Source organism: Bactrocera tryoni, chromosome 5 (genome assembly GCF_016617805.1).
Source record: "Bactrocera tryoni isolate S06 chromosome 5, CSIRO_BtryS06_freeze2, whole genome shotgun sequence".
Classification (NCBI taxonomy): domain Eukaryota; kingdom Metazoa; phylum Arthropoda; class Insecta; order Diptera; family Tephritidae; genus Bactrocera; species Bactrocera tryoni.
The window spans coordinates 21,669,207-21,684,851 of NC_052503.1; the positions used below are offsets into that span (position 1 = coordinate 21,669,207).

Genomic DNA, 15,645 nt, shown 5'->3' on the forward strand with positions numbered 1-15,645 from the left:
TTTTTTTCGAAAATTTAAAGTTTTAATTTTTTTCAAAAATTTTTTAAAAAATTTAATATATTATTTTTTATCTTGATAATTTCAAACTCTTGTGTTTTTTAAATTTTTTCAAAAATTTAATATTTCATTTATTTTTTTTACAATTTCAAACTTCAATTTTTTTTTCAAAAATTTCAAATTTTAATTCTTTTTCAAAAATTCCAAATTTTTATCCCAATAAATATACAGATCATCCGAATTTTGGTATTAAAAATTCCATATCATCCCACCCTCACACTCTCGCACACTTCTCTATGTGCTCCCAACGTTCGCGACGCGTCAGCGGCAATTCCAATAAATTTTGATTTTCCTTCGTTTCACTCGTTAATGGCTTTTCCTCTATTTTCCTATTCGACAAGCACACGCACCCATACTATCACATCCCACACCACACGAGCTCGTTGCCGTCCGGCTGTTTGTTCAGGCCACCTATTAATAAAGTAAACTTGAGCTTCTTTGTGTGCATAAATATTTTTGTACGGGAAATTGCAGAAAATGTCAAATTTTATTGCAACAAACAATTCGACTTTTGTATTTATGTATTTACATTATGTACGTACATATGTACGTATGTAAGTAGGAAGTTTATACTATACATCCATCGCTTGTTGTTAGGGCGCTCAGTCGTTCGGCCGATCGTGGGTGACGTTGTTTATGCGAGCGGCGTAGCGTCTGTGACCAAATGACTTTTGCTATACTTTCCGTTATAAAATAGCCTTGATGTGTAAAAATTTCATTTTAATTCGACAAAGTGAGGCAGAAACTGAGTCGTAAAAACGGTATTATCTTCTACAAATGGTTATTTTTATGGTTTGTTTTTCTGTTTTTAGAAGCGCAAGCATGTAGACTATTCTAAATTTAGTAAAAAGTAAAAGACGCTCTTTTATGTTTTATAAATTAATTTTTTTTTGTTTAATAAGCAAGCAGAAAGATTGCTCATTGGTCATTGAGTGTACTTATGAAGAAATGGCGTCAGTAGTTTTAATTTAAATACTTCATTAACAGATTTTATAGTTTTTAAGTGTCCATTTTAATGTTTTTACAATATCAGTGTTCAACTAATTCAAAATTTTTATGGTTACAATATCAACTCTATGAGTTTAACTCTAAATGCATTTCCCAAAAATAAATGTTTCAATTTTGCTTGATCTGTACGTAGTATTACCTATAATTATGCGAGATAAATTTAGAGTTATATGTTTTTCTTCTTTACTGGCATAGGGAGCCTAATCGCGAGTGCGACGACTGTTTGTTTGATATTTCGTCATGCCCTCGTTCACTACCAGACCCATTTTCTGTGCTTCCTTGTCCAACCTGGATAAAGCAGAACTAACGGCGTATTTATTGAGACCAATGATATCAATACATCAGCGTACGCCAGCAGCTGCACACTCCTATAGAAGGTTGTACCTGCTATATTCAGTTCTGGAGCTCGAATTATTTTCTCCAGCAGTACAAGTAGATTGAAGTAATCGCACAATTTGGAGTTGACTTGTCTGAAACATTTGGTATCGAACGGCTCGGAGAGGTCCTTCCTGATTCTGACGGAGTTTTTGGTATTACTCTTGTTTTGTATTGTATTAGTTTTGTGGAAAATCAAAAGGGAGGTCTCTCATCGGAGGTTGTAGTCACCTTTTCATTGGTGGTGTTTTTTTAGATGGCGGATCTCAAAACCAGCGCACAACCCTGCGAAGGAATGATTCAGCTCCTCACTTTGTCTTGATTTCAGACCAATGTTTTTTGGCTACCCAGAGGATACTTGGTCTAAGACCGAAAGTCGCGAGCTGGTTGAGCCATATTTAAAATAATCATTTCTGACCACTCCCAAGTGAATGGCGCTCAGACAACTTCCCTCACTTGCGTGAGTTTATACACATGGCTTTATACACATATGAGATCTTCTATTAATGCAAAAACAGCAGCAGGCTTTTCTTTAGACTAAAGTAATTTCTCTATAAATTGAGGAGGGAACCATTTTTTATGAACGTTTCGTGAGAGACCTGATGTATAGCGATGCTTAAAAAAAGGAAACAAATACAGTTAGTTAAAGTACTTTCTTAGATACAATCATTAATACCTTTTAATATATAATCAATAAAAACTCTAAAAAATACGAATGAGGCATTTCAGAATAAGCTAATCATTTTATAATTTGTTTTTTGGCATTCACTGCTCCAATTGACTACAGAAGAAGGACTAAAACCTAACAAATATTATTTTTGTTGCCATGAAAGGAAAACAGCGATAGTTTTGATAATTCTTGCCTGATTATAAATACATAATTTGCTAAAAACACACTAATTGTTTTTTTTTATTTTTATTTAAGCTGAAGTACAATCGATACAATTAAGTTTCGACTATTACATTATTCAAATGATCTCCACGACTTATTCTGCAGAAACGAATTCGATGAACCCAATTTTCGAGTACTTTTTCCACTTAATCAAGTCGTCATGAATAGGACAATCAATATTGACTGCTAAAGCTTGAAGATTGTCTGCTTTATTTTAAAAACCAATGATTTCAAATAGGTCTACAAGGTGGCAACTCCCTTTTTGTTGGAACAAGATGTTGTTAAGATCAACCTTTACCCATTGCGGCCATAAAAAGTTGGGTTGCAGCTTCATTTCGAAACCAAACTGTCAGTTGAGGTGAATGGAATGGTTATTCAGAAAATGTGTGGATTTTCTTTGCACCAGAATCGATAATTTTCTTTATTTGCCGCTTCACTCAGATGAGAGTAATTTACATTGGAGAAGATGATTTTCCTAAAAAATCGTTATCGTTATCAAGTTGTTCCAATGCAAAATTAGATTCAGTTTTTGAGTGAAATCAATTTTATACGGATGCAAGCCCAAATCCTTTCTCAATTTCCGCCATGTTGTGGTTTGAGACCAATACATCTTATGTCAAGTTGTGGCTTGAAACAGTTCTAATTCTTGAGTATGGCTTGGAATCGATAAATAGCGGTCGCCAGCAGCATTTGCCTGAACGGCAGCAATATTTTTATTACTTTGAGTGGTTCTTAGTCTTATTGGCACTTGAACATTATTTTAAGAAAATATATGCTCCAAATTTTCAACAATTTAGACGTATTGCCAGTACAAAGTTGCATTTGGAGAACGATTATTTTGAAAAAATTTAATAAATAGTATATATTGTTCTTGTGAATATCTTACCATGATGAAATTGTAAACGTTATTGAATGGCATGAAAAAAATTACCGATCGAACATATTAGAAAGGCCGAAACGGCACTTAGAAATCATATCATCCCTATTAGAAAACACGGTATTTGTAAGTTGGATGGTATGTTAGAAGGTAATATGGTGCATGAATGGACACTTTCAAATATATTTCGATGAATAGGAATATAATAGTTCATGAATATTTTTTTTTAAGCATGATATATGTATATTCTAGTACTTAAGAACTCTCTTTTCACTTCTCAAAATGTCATGGCGCGAACTGACTTGATTGAAATTGACATTTTGCTCCGTTGCAATTATTAAAACAATTTGTTCATTTAATTGAAGTACAAAAACGATTAAATTTTCGTGCAAAAACTTCGACACACACAGAAACAAAAACCAAAAACGCAACAAAATATGCAGTTAATGAATGTCGAATGCTTTAAAAGGGAATGCGAACTATTCGTGCGCAGAGTAACGCGCTCAAAGGAAGCAGCTCAACAGCAAAAGTGGCTGGAAATACGCTAAGTTGTCTGTGAAAGAAGCACAAAGTTTTACTACTTTAAGTAGCGACGTGCGTGCAACTCGAAAAAAACAAAAAAAAAAACAAAAAAAACAATAACAACAGAATAGCTATAAAGGACTTGCCCGGTTGAGGTGCACACATACACAAACAACACGGAGTTCTTTCAAGCTAACACGAGCAGCTAAGCGAAATGGTTGGAAAACGACGAAAATTTCACACTTCAAAGAGAAAGAAAGCTATGAAGAGCACGAAGAGCGTTAAAAGAGTGACGTTATTAACCGCTTACGCTACGTGGTAAGACGGAATTTTGTTGCATCCTTGTTGAGGAGTTTTATCAGTTAACTGCGCTGCATAACATAACGGTATGTTTATTAATTTATGGGCGCTCTCTGTGCTCGCGCTCACGCTCACGCTCTCAATCTCTACTGCGCTCTTCACCAGCGCGTTCGGTGCGCTCGGTCATTGCCTCGTTTGCGCTCGGTTGGAGCTTTGCTTGGAAGCTATGTTTTTGGCTAAAAGAATGGTCAGTTCGCAGGAACACGTCAGTGCGTCGGGTATTGTTTGTCAGTGAAGTTTGAGACAGCGCGGTGGCCAAGTGAAACGTTGTCTTTGCTACACAAATAATTGAAAATATATACATACATACATACATATTTTGTGTATTTTGTTGCTGTGCTGAAGGGCATGTGAAAAGTGATATTTAACAGCAAGTGAAAACTTCAAAGCGTCAAAATTTATATTTTCGAGTTTGAGTTTTCTTCGCTGTTACTGCTTAACAGTTAGCCATGCAAGTGTAAAATCCTTCAAACTAACCTCAACCTATAAAACTCGTTTTCTTTTTCACGTTGTTTCATGTTGTTGCTGGTTTGTCTTGCGCCACAACGCTGTGCTGCGCAGTTGAGCTGTTTACACGAACTCCGCGTGGGGGAGTACGTACACATAACTTTCCAGGATTAACTCCAGGACACACTGCTGTGTCTGTATGTATATTATATATGTGTATGTATGTGTGTATATAGATATTTTGAATGAATCTGGAATTGTTGCTGCTGACCTTCCTCGCAGTTCACCACTCGCCATTAGCTTCCTAGCTTCCATTGCGATACAGTCTGTTTTGTGTTAACGCAGAAAGTTGGGTCTTCATTACACTACCAACAAAAAATACACAATTTTCACATACGCACACACATATACACATACGCATATAGCTAATCGCCTATATCACGTTTTCTTTGGAAGCAGCGCTAACGAAACTTAGGCGTGTTCCAAATAGGCTGCCCTCACCGAGGCACGAGTTGTCTGCGCTGAAGTATTTGACAAGACAAGGGCAGCACATTCACATATGCATACAAACATATACATACCAACACATTAATACACAAATTCATATTCTCATATATATATGTAAACCTATATCTGTAGTCACTCACACATCGATTAATATAATTTCTTATTGTAAAAGCAAGGAAAAAGACACGAACTTGTGTATTGTAAGCGCTCAAAATTTACATAATGTAAATGTCTGGTTGAATGACAGCATTAAGTTGGGCAGGAGGTCGCCGCAATCGTGCGGTTTCGTTTTCTGTTTACAATATCTTGTAGCTGAAATAATCACGTACATACATATGTACATGTGGCCACTTTCATTGTCAAGTTTAGCAAGCGTCTCTGGAAGTGTGTGTATTTTGAAGTGAGAGACAGCGTTTCCATGTTTTGTTTTGAAAAAACTTGATTGCAAAACGTTGTTTGGAAAATGGAAAAACGTTAAATGAAATAATTATTAATGGCGCCCTGCCACCTGTGAATGAATATACATGTATATACATACTTATGTATTTCTTCATATCGTGAATTTTGTAATGCTTTTACACCTACATAGGTGGCCTAAGAAAAGCCTTAAAAAGTTTGTGTTGAGAGACTGCGAGAATATTGTCAAGATTTTAAGCAAGTGTGGTTAAAATAAAAATTTTGAAAATACTGATAAATAAATTCAAATACATATATGTACCAGTGGAGACAGTATATTATATAATATTAATAATTTACGATTTTAGAAAAAGTTTAGTCACAACAATACGGAAGTAGTAGTCTCCTCCACTCGGTAGAAGGGCAATGGATTTGAATTCAATCAAAATTTGAAAAAATTTGAAAAACTATTGATAGTTTCGATAGCAAATTACATCCTTATGTATATATTTACGAAATTTTTAGATAGAAAAAACAATAAAACACCAACTTCGGCCGAAAGCCTTTACAGGTGTTAGCTATATCTCATAGTAGTTCGATCTGAACAATAATATTCATATATTGCGGTTTTATCTTTATTAAGAATCTGTTTCTAATTTCGTGAAGATATCTCGTCAAATGAAAATTGTGACGAAAAAGTACCCGGAAACTGTAAATAAAACGCAAAATATTTAATTATTCATCAATATCTATTTTGTGGCCTTCAAAGATGTAACACACATATGTCAACGATTTTTTCAGTCTTCGAAAAACTATTCATAAGCACTTCTTGAGATGGCCTTCAGTTACTTCAGTGAATTCTGTCTCTTCGATTAACTGAAATCGGGTTCCACGGCAATTTCAGTTTAAGGAACAAAAAAACTTACACGTAGCCAAATCTTGGTGTTTGATCGATGGTTTTCATTGCGTTTTTGACTTTAAATTTGGTCCCTTCCGTGGCTCGATGCAATGGTGCATTATCATAGTGTAAAATCCATGAATTGTTCTTCCACATTTCCGAAAATTTTCGACGGAAGTTCTCACACAAACGCGTAACTACGGCCAAATGGAACTCCTTATTGATCGCCTGTCCCTCCTGAAAAAAACCGTAGTGTACCAAACTACGAATACCGAAAATAACAATGAGCATCGCCTTAATTTTTGTACGGCCTTGACATGATTTTGACAACTTTTTTCCCTCCATTGTGGTGATTGCTGTTTGAATTTACATGAAAACAACAGTCAAACTTATAAGCCCGTATCTTATCGTCAGTTTTAATGCTCTTCATAAATGCGGAATCGGAATTCGCACGATCAAGCGTGTCCAAAGAGACCAGTTTAAAGTACTCTATTTGAGAAAAATCTGCTTTATCGGGACAAGTTGAGAAAAAACGTGTTTGATATTCAAAATAATCTCCAAAATCATTCGAACGGACTTAAAGGAGATGTCTCTTGCCATCTCTCTAACGCTTACCTAACGATTTTCAAGCACCATATCGTCCCTTTTTTAATATTTTCATCAGTTGAAGAGGTCGAAGGTCGTTGAGAACGGAACATGTTTTCAACGATCTCTCGAGCGTCTTTGAAGGCTTTATACTATCGCTCCTAGGCTTGTGTTTTTGATAAAACCGAATTACCGTAAGCCTTTTCCAACATTCGTAACGATTCCACAGCCGAAATTTGGTTGAAAATACAAAATTTGAGAAAAGTTCTTTGTTCAATATTTTTATCCAGTGCTTTGTCATTTGCTTGGAGATTATACTGTTGCCTTTTGCAACAAGCCATACCAAGTTTTGTGAAGATATTTCCTCATATAAAAAATTTTTCCTTAGAGGAACTTGATTTCGAACGGTCGGTTTGTATGACAGCTATATACGTTAGCGATCCAATAACGACAAATCCGACAACTGAGCAGCTTTTTGCTGAGAAAATGATGTGTGCAAAATTTCAAATTGGAGAGTCTTCAATCATCCACTTATTTGATTGCTAAGTTTAAACTCTGTTGGCTTTTCAAAAAGTTACAAGTGAAGACAACAATACGATTTTCCAATCGAATACAATACAATATAGCATAATATAGCCATTGAACAATTTGTCAAGAGCAGACCAATATCTTTTTTACTCAAACTCATTTGGCACTCTGCTTAATTTATACCAATTGTTTGTTCTACGCGTCGCACTCCAAGTTTCAAGTAGCATTCTGTTGATAAAATATAGAGTTCTAGTTATCAGATGACGAAAATTACAAATATATTTCACTCATAATCAATTAGAAAGTATTTAAATGTGTGAATTTGTTCTTTTAAGATTTTCAAAACCTCAAATAACTTAAGGAAGTTTAAGAACTTTTATCATCGTAAGGTGTTAGATTATATTCATATTCGTAAGGGTTCCAATAAAGGAGGATTCATGGGTATTTCCCAACTTTTTGTAATGCGATGGTGTTATTTACTAGGGAATAGACTTATTGTTTTAATGAGACGAAATATTTACAATAAATATATATTTGTGTATATGTAATTCTTTCAAGTGCCATCATGATATTTCCACACTTTTAAAAGCGGTCTTATACTTCGAGACGTTTACCATTTAAAATTAGTACATTTGAGGTACCCTACTGCAATTTCCGGCATCAAGTTGGTTATTATGTTGCGATAACGGTCGCCATTGACGGTTACGCCACAAAACCGTTGTTTTTTCTAAATTAAATGGCAGCTATTGAATCTATTTAGATTGCTCTTCGTCCTAAATGCGACAATTTTGCTTGCTTACATACCCACTAACCCTGAAAAGAGCCTCATAGCTGAACAAAATTTGGCTCGAAAACGTCTGATGTCCTTAGAACTTTTCAAGAGCCCATACAGCAAAGCGATGTCGCTTCGGAAGTACGATTATATTGAGCGAAGCGTGATTTTGGTAATAAAGTTGAACGATTTGTAAAAATTACATGACAACTTGACACGACTCACGTGTGTTCTGTGAAAAAAAGTGCTATTGAAAAAAGTGCCTCTACTTGGATCACCGCTTTAGAGTAAATTGTTGAATTAAGTATTATTCCACTTATAAGTGCATACTTATGTAATGTTCTCTCTTAATTTCGCATGCCTTGTAAGTAGTCTTTGAAATTTTAAGCACTCATTCTCTCCTCAATACATTCACTTTCTTTTGGGCAGGCACTGTCGCATTGGAAATTTCTAATTTATATGCAAAACCGTTTGCCAAGTTTATTTCTGGAAATCATTATCTTGCGAATTCTTCTTACATCCTTTTGTCTTTAGCTCAACGCTATTGACTTTTATATAATATTTGTATAGCGTGTTGTACTATGTAAATTTCATCCTTTATCACCTCCAGAGCGAACCGTCGAAAGTAGATATTTAAGGCGAACACCCACACACATACACACTTCATTTCCGTCCATTCCGTTCGGTGGTTGTTGTGGCTGGCAATTGCGCCAATAATTATTATAATTTCCTCTCGTTTTTTACGCTTTTTACTTTTATTTCCTCTTTCGGTTGGGATTAAAACTTTGCAAGTGTGATTAAATTTCAAGCGTTCGCTGCATTTTTAATCGTATTAATTTATGCATATTTATGCTTTACTATTTTCCTTGTTTCGTTACAGCGATGGCGAAATAAATGTGCCGGAAATGTGGCCATGCAAATGCGAATAAGTGCGTTTTAATGTAGAAATTTTTACATAATTGAAGTGGTTGGCGTTCAGCTAATTTGCTGATTTAAATTAAAAGAGAAGAAGTGAAGAATAGTCTTAGAAAGTGTTAAGGATTAATAAAGAAAATATATATACACATATATAAAGAAATATATTCACAAATATCCTGCTTTTTCAACTACGCTATTAACCTGCTAATTCGAAACAAAAAAAATTGAAGCTTTCCGTGACGAAATACTCATTAAACAAGCTGATTTCATGTACAAGTATAATTAAGAGGCGAAAGGTGAGTAAAATGCACTTTGAATGAAATCTGATTATAATAATTAAATCAATTTTATTAATTATACTTAAAATTTATATATAAATTTATAATTAATTTCGAAGGATAAACAAGTTTAACAGTTTTTGTTGCATGATAAAATAGAAAATGTTTTGATAAAATTATTTTGTAAATTATGTCAGGTGGCAACTCCAGAAAAATTAGTTTTGAAAAAAAATCCTGCTCTAAATCTCTATTATACAATTTTATAAATTAATATTTTATTCCTAATTTTATATAATTCTTTAATAATGTGTAAATTTTCTTCGCTACCTCTCTCTTATTCCCAAGATTTATGGTAGTTCAATTAGCACAGCCATCTGCGGTCTGGGCGTCTTGCGGCTCCCTTTTCATCTACCAAGCAGATGCAGCACAGAAGTAGAATTTTTGTAAGCAGTAGAAATTTGTCCAAACAGCACGAAAAGTCGATACGAGTATGTATAACTCCTATTAATAGAAATCATAAGCTCACTCGAACGACCCCAAAGCTTTCCGAACTTCATCTTCTCTTAGAATTTCGGTCGATTTCTTCTGTATATACAAAGGCTCCTCTGAATGTCATGTTCTGATCTCGATTTTTCGCTATTATGTATACTAGACCTTCTAGAGAAAGTTTTGCATATCAAGCATAGCTTGGCTGATGCTTCAGCGATGTCAAGAGCCGAAAATTGGTTATACTGAGAAGTTCAAAATATTTTCAGTGACTTAACTGGGTAATAGGGTAGGTTAAGTAGTTAGCGTAAGTAATGTTATGTCAAGTAATGCGCTTAATTTTCGCTTAAAAGGTCACTAAGCATTTTACCTGGGCAGCTATGAACGCTGTTGTTCTTTGTGATGCCCTAAACTCTTAGATATGGGTGAAAACCAAAACCCACAAATCAAAAAAAAAGAATAAGAAATTTGTGACAGTCTCAGAACAAATTTCTTAGGTAAGTAGGTAGGAGGGCAGCCCTATCGGGCTCAATTAGCACTTGATGTGCCATTTTGATACACTATTCGTAGAACCTCCTGTATCTGCTATTACGTTTCACCTTCTCTCTCAAACCATTTTGAGGTTTCGATGAAACTACTTATGTCCGATATGCTTTTGGTGGAAATCCATTCAAGGTTTGGTGCTTGGTGGATTCCGAGTGTTTTGTGTCGGATCTGTGCTAGAGCTGGGCATTCGCAGAGAAAGTAAAATATTGTTTCCTTGTTCCCTGCTACTCCGCAGCCACGGCAGATGTCGTTGTAGGGCATACCCATTTTGGACGCATGTTCCCCAAATGGCCAGTGAGCTGTTGTGGTAGCTGTTATTCTGTAAATACTTTTTCTTGACCTATTTAATAAGTCGTTGGTTCTTTTCCTGTCAAATGTTGGCCATAATTGTTTATGTAGTTATGACGCATTTTGTAATGTTTTTCCACCTGTTGTTTGCAATTTGTTGAAATTGTCTATTGATCTCTCCTTTGATCGATCCTGGCGGGCTTGATATTAGCTCTGCCTCGGATTCAAATTTCTTAAGTAAGCTAATATAATTTCCAGCTAATCCGAAATATTTGTTGAAGGTATGCCTATGGCCATGTTTTAATCTCGGTCTGGCGAGCCTGTGTGCTGCAGTGCTTAAATGTTTTGGTTCCGAATTCATCCATAAAACTTTGCTATTTAGTGTCCGATGAGATTTTCAGCTTGCGGCGAGATGAAGCAAGCTATTCAAGGGTTCTCTATCATTTCAGAAAAGCAAGCAAAACTTCACATTTGTACAACTACTGGTCGTTATTACTTTTCGAGCTCTTACGAAGTTCATAGATCCAGCAGTAGAACGATAAATGACAATGGATAGAGTTGAGACAAGAGTGCTCTCTCTCTAGCAAGAACATAGACTTTAGAGTTTCTGGCGGTTCAGTTGCTGGCAAACCCCATAACAGTTGTAGGATCATTCTATTAGATCTCAAGTTCATTTGAGAGAGAGTTTTGGCACTACTTTTTATATGAAACTGGGGGATCTGGCCACGCGTTGCTGTTTTATTCATTTAGTACTATTATTTATATAATAAACTATTTAAAGGCGAAAACTTTTTTGTCGCTATAAGAATCAAAGGCGTTGTACTAGAGGTTTAATTTAGAATAAGTTCATACAAATAAATTTTATTGGAAAAACAACGAATTTTAGGCTGCTCTCCCAATGTCTGCTTACCAGCGTTTCTGTCCAGTTAATAGAGTTGTCCGCTTAATAGATTGCACTCAATAAACACTAACTATGAATGGTTAATGGAGATGTCCACTTAATAGAGCGTCCATTTAAGAGAGCTTTCAGTGTATTCTTTATTTATGAATTGTTTCAACTATCCTATCTTCTAAGTTGATTCGAACTGAAGACAGTGTGCTAAATTTTACTAAAATCGGTTCAATAGTTTAGAAGTCCATCGCGGACAAACAACGTGACACGTACTTTTTATATACAAAGATAATGAGCATTAAAATGCGTCTCTGAGAATTCTGTCAGTTCATGGTCAAAGTAACAAGATTTTGATAACAATTAAGGTCACTCTAGACAGAAGCATGGTGAAGAAAATCAAAATCTGTTGGAACGAGCTAACTGGGTGCAAAACTGCAAAAGTCATGTGCAAAACAGTAGATCGGAAGTACAAAAAATTCCTATTGGCACTCGTTATAAGGGACTGTAGGAACATGGGATTTATTTGTTCTTATACAAATTGTGTGGTAGTTAGCTTTGCGCTGATTGTAAGCAGTAAGGTCATTCTCACAGCCAGACACACTTTTTAGGAGATTGTCCTGGAGATCCGCTAGGAACAAGAAAACCAACATTTTTGAAAATAAATAACCTATTTTTGAAGTAAATTATATTTTTTAAATTTGATACATGATTTTAATTTATTTATTAAACAAAATACGAAAAGATAAGTTGTCCTTGCTCCGCTTGTTTTTAATGCAAACTTGGCGAAAATTTAAGTACAAGAGGCAAAATAATAAAAAATAGCCCATCATAAAGGCTTAAGTACAAGAAAGAGGATACCCTCAGTATTACGGTACTTTTGAATGCTCAACAAAAGCAAAGAGACATAAAACTATTTGCTTCGTTACATAGACGTATGCAAGTGTAGGGAAGCATATCACGAAAACACAATAAAACTTTCTCCATTTGGCGACTAAGTACGAGCATATATTATTTACTCTCATTTTCGCTCGCTGCCCCACTTGCTGCCGACGATGAGGTTGTTTCACAAATACTATATGTGCCTGTGGGTGTGTGTTTATAAGTGCTTGCGCTGCCTAGTCCCGTATTAATAGCAGATAATATTTGGCGTACAAGCATATTTACTTTGGTTTCTGTATTCATTTTCTGTTTACGTGGTTTGTTTGTTGGCATTGTTGTCGATTTGTGTCAGCGTTGCTGTGGCAGCCGATGCTCATTTATTAGTGTTATTGGGTTGTTTCGAACCCAACCAAGCAGCCACCTACACCGATTACAATGCGCTCCAATTGCCGCCACAATGATAGAGCGCCACCGCCCACACACACACACATATACAAAACACACTCGAACGACATGTCGTGGACGAGCTTGTCAAAGGATGTCATTATCTATTTTGTATTGTAGTACCCTGGCTCCACTTATCCGCTATTCTCATGCAGCCGCTTGTCAGTGCTTATCCCTTTCATAATTCTCTTTTATTTTTGTACTTTCGTATAGCTTTATTATGCCAATTGTTATTATGTTTTTCATGTATTCACAATAAAAGCGTGGAAAAAGGCGTAAGCCAAACTTGTCCCATTGATTGAACTCAGATACTCAGATATACCTACATACATATGTGTTGATGAGAGTGTGTGTGTTCATATTTCATACATTCAAATTTAAGTTGAATGTAATTTGACCCTTTGCCGGTTTTGGGATTTCAGGATTATACAACAAGAATATCATCTTTGTGATATATTGTAACGTTGTGTAAAAAGTGGAACTGAGTGGCATCTCTTAACTTTATTTGGAATATTTGACACTGGTACTTTCATCCTTTGAGTATTAAGGGGTTATATACAGTTAGGAGGTCGAAAAAAAGGCATTTTTCAAGAATTTGTTCTAAGAAAACTATTTCGTTTATTGATTTGAAACTTGGCAGGTATATTATGACAACCTTAAACTATATTCACATATTTTTTGGATCGACTTGAAATTTTGTACGTGCATACTCAGATATATATATATTAAGAAAACGCAAAAAAAATCGATTTTTTGAAAATCCTAACTGTATATAACCCCTTAAGATAACACAAACAATTACATTTTCCTGGCATGTAAGCACTTTATAATGCTTCAGAGTCTCAGCTTAAGCTGGAAAGACTGTGGAGTGAAAGTGAAGTGTTGCCACACAGCAATAAATATTCAAAACATAGATAACATCTTGACTGTCTCGAATAAAATTTTTAACGAGTTTTCTGTTGAAAACATTAAATTTCAGTAAAAATTTCGAGGTTCCCTACATTTTTAAAGAAAAAACACAGAAACTTCAAGTTTAAGGGAGAATTCTACTCGTATCATACGAAAGAACGTTCGTTGGCATTTTATTCTTTGAAAAGTACCTCGTTCAAATGTTGGCTTTGCTACGTTTCAAATAGTCCATCCGTTGAGTTTAATTTTCGATTTTAACTGTTAACTGGCGAATGACGCGCGTGATGTTTTGCTCCAAGGCCTGTATCGAAGCGGGATTGTCTGAAGTTATCTGTGCTCCGAAGTGTTTCCTCAATAACTCCATCGATTGATGCGTTGTGTGGAAAGTTGCGCCGTCTTGTTGAAACCAAATGTCGCCGAGGTCACGTACTTCAAATTCAGGCATCCAATAGTCGGTTATCATGGCGCGATAACGATCGTCATTGAGGGTTACGTTTTAATGGGCATCATGTTTGAAGAAATATAGCCTATAATTCTATCGGCCCACAAACTACACCGAGCTGTTGTTTTTTGAGGATAAAATGGCGGCTCTTGAATTTCTTCATGTTGCTTTACATCCCAAATGCGACAATTTTGGTTATTTACATACCCATCAAGAAACCCAAAAATTGGCCTCATCACTGAACAAAGTTTGGCTCGAAATCGACGCATCTTCTTGGAACATTTTAAGTGCGTACAGAGCGAAGCGGTATTGCTTGAGAAGGTCAAGCGGCTTCAGTTCTGGCACAACTGTATTTTGTAAGCTTTTAATTTAAGATCTCGATATGAAACGCCCCATGTCGTTCCATACGTTAGTCCGAGTTGCTGCGAACAACTCCGTGTCGACTCTCCGCGATCTTTTTGTACATTCTCAGTTTCGGTTGCTACGTGCTGGACGTGGTTATTCGGTTGAAAGTTGAATGATTTGTAAACGTTGTTCAAGTGTAAGCGATGAAATACCAAACAATACTTAACAAAAATAACATGAGTGCTTGGCAAAGCTCACGCGTGATCTGCCAAAAAATAGATATTGAGAAAGTACCTCCGCTTGGATCAGCCGTTATGTGTTTAAAATGATCAACTTCGTTTCAGCACAGTCCATATCTGCTCTGAAAAACTATCTTTCAATACAAAAATTTAGTAAACGGTTAGAACTAGAACCACCGGAGTGTAGGTACTTATTTCAATTTATTCTCTAATAAATAGAATCGGTGGAGCTTCAGTTGGTTGTACTTGAACTACGTGACTCTCCAACACACGCAGCGGTGAATGTACGACGCAGTTAGCACTTAAATCTGAACGCTCCATGGATCCACTCTATATTTACCATAACATAAGTATTAAGAAAAAAGTTAAATCATTTATCAATGTTTAAAGGTTATTGCAAATACCGAACAATTACGTCTTTTATATGTTATTACAAAAAACTATTGCAAATGGCATTCAAAACTAAATTTTAAATTGCATACCAGACCTTTCATGCGTTCTACAACACGTTAAGTAATATGTTCAGACCTTATATCCAAAGCTAGGCTGTAAATAATAGGCATATGTTGATAAGAATTATTGAGTATTTGCACAAATATTATCTTTTCATAGAAATATTAATGGACAAATATTGAACTGCTATAAATTTACAACAACTTAAGCTGCATTAAACAAATTGTCAGTGAGTTGATGTGAGTTATTGACATATTGACTTTGTGACGAAATGATAAGAATTATTTGTAAAAAGATAAACG

At 35.4% G+C, this 15,645-nt stretch overlaps 1 protein-coding gene across 6 annotated transcripts in view; it reads left to right on the forward strand.

Annotated features, from left to right (window-relative positions):
- The window catches only part of LOC120778539 (potassium voltage-gated channel protein Shab), a 223,526-nt gene that overhangs the window by 5,683 nt on the left and 202,198 nt on the right, over positions 1-15,645 (forward strand). For all 6 annotated transcript variants that reach the window (XM_040110382.1, XM_040110383.1, XM_040110384.1 and 3 more), the window contains exon 2: positions 9,105-9,438. The gene's annotated coding sequence lies outside the window, so the exon portion shown is untranslated. The remainder of the gene's footprint in view (positions 1-9,104; positions 9,439-15,645) is intronic.